The sequence below is a fragment of the Dipodomys spectabilis genome, unplaced genomic scaffold (assembly GCF_019054845.1).
Source record: "Dipodomys spectabilis isolate Male_0828 unplaced genomic scaffold, ASM1905484v1 ptg000311l, whole genome shotgun sequence".
Lineage (NCBI taxonomy): Eukaryota > Metazoa > Chordata > Mammalia > Rodentia > Heteromyidae > Dipodomys > Dipodomys spectabilis.
This window is the reverse complement of record NW_024870988.1, coordinates 359,570-360,672: the sequence shown is the minus strand read 5'-3', so window position 1 is coordinate 360,672 and position 1,103 is coordinate 359,570. Positions and strand designations below refer to the sequence as shown.

The following is a 1,103-nucleotide window of genomic DNA, read 5'->3' as shown; positions in this document are numbered from 1 at the left end:
TTATATTATTTTTCTTTGTGATAAAATGACAATGTTCTCTAATTTGAAAAGATTTGTAAAGTTTATGCTATGTAAACGCCTTTGTGAGGTGAAGATTTAATACACTGATGTCAAACTAAATTTAATTCTATGAATTATGTGTATTGTTACACTTGTAATTTTGTAATCAACTTTTTAATAACTGTTTTTCATTTCTTGCATCTGAAGGATGAATAATATGGAATACTTCTCACTTTTTCATATTATCCTTGTGCAAGTGCCATGTTAATCTCTGTATTGTAATTTGAGTATACATGCTGCTGAAGCATGTAGTATCCTCTAAATTTAAGTAGTTAATGATGCAATCATTATACAAGCTTATATCTATGGGTGCCTACTTGTAACAAGGAAACCTTATTGTTCCTAACAATGCTATCGATCTTATTTCCCTAAAATTCTGTGAATAGTGGAAAAATTATATTGATCAGTCGATTGCTCACATTTGCAAATTTTTTTGTCAATGACTATCTTAAGTCTTTTTATTTGGAATTTGATCATACTCTCAATTATTTATAGATAGGTCCAAAGGTGATGGCATTTTCAAGTACTTATTTATCCAACTGAATTAGCTTTGTGGACCTAATGTATTCAAAGTAAGCGTTGCTTAAGAGCTACTTCTAAACTTCTTCAGCTGACATTTTCCCAAGTGAGGTGTTACTGGAACAAATGTTTACCTGAGCCTTTACCCTTCTTCCATGTGGGAACAGACCAACCAGAATATCTTACCCTGACAGCATAGATTGTCTTACTAGAACAAAGCTAATCTTGGTTACAAGGGATCATAGAGAGATGAACAGTTCAAATAGAACTGTTCAGACTAGAAGGTATTTTATCAAAATATAATTTTTATTATACCTCCATTTCAAAAGTAGCTAAAGCCAAGAAGGTGAAAAAATTGTTCGTATGCATGATAACTTAATGTCCTGGCCTGTCTACCATCCAACCAGGCAGGAACTTACACTACTGCCTTTTTATCACCAAATATTTTCATAGTTGCAGGAGAAGTGCATATGTTTCTCCTCGTTATTAGACATTGAATTGATAATGTTTTAATCACAGTGTTT

At 32.1% G+C, this 1,103-nt stretch overlaps 1 pseudogene; it reads right to left on the bottom strand.

Moving 5' to 3' along the window:
• Positions 1-211: 211 nt before the first annotated feature.
• On the bottom strand, positions 212-308 carry LOC122127775 (annotated as a pseudogene).
• Between the last annotated feature and the right edge of the window lie 795 nt (positions 309-1,103).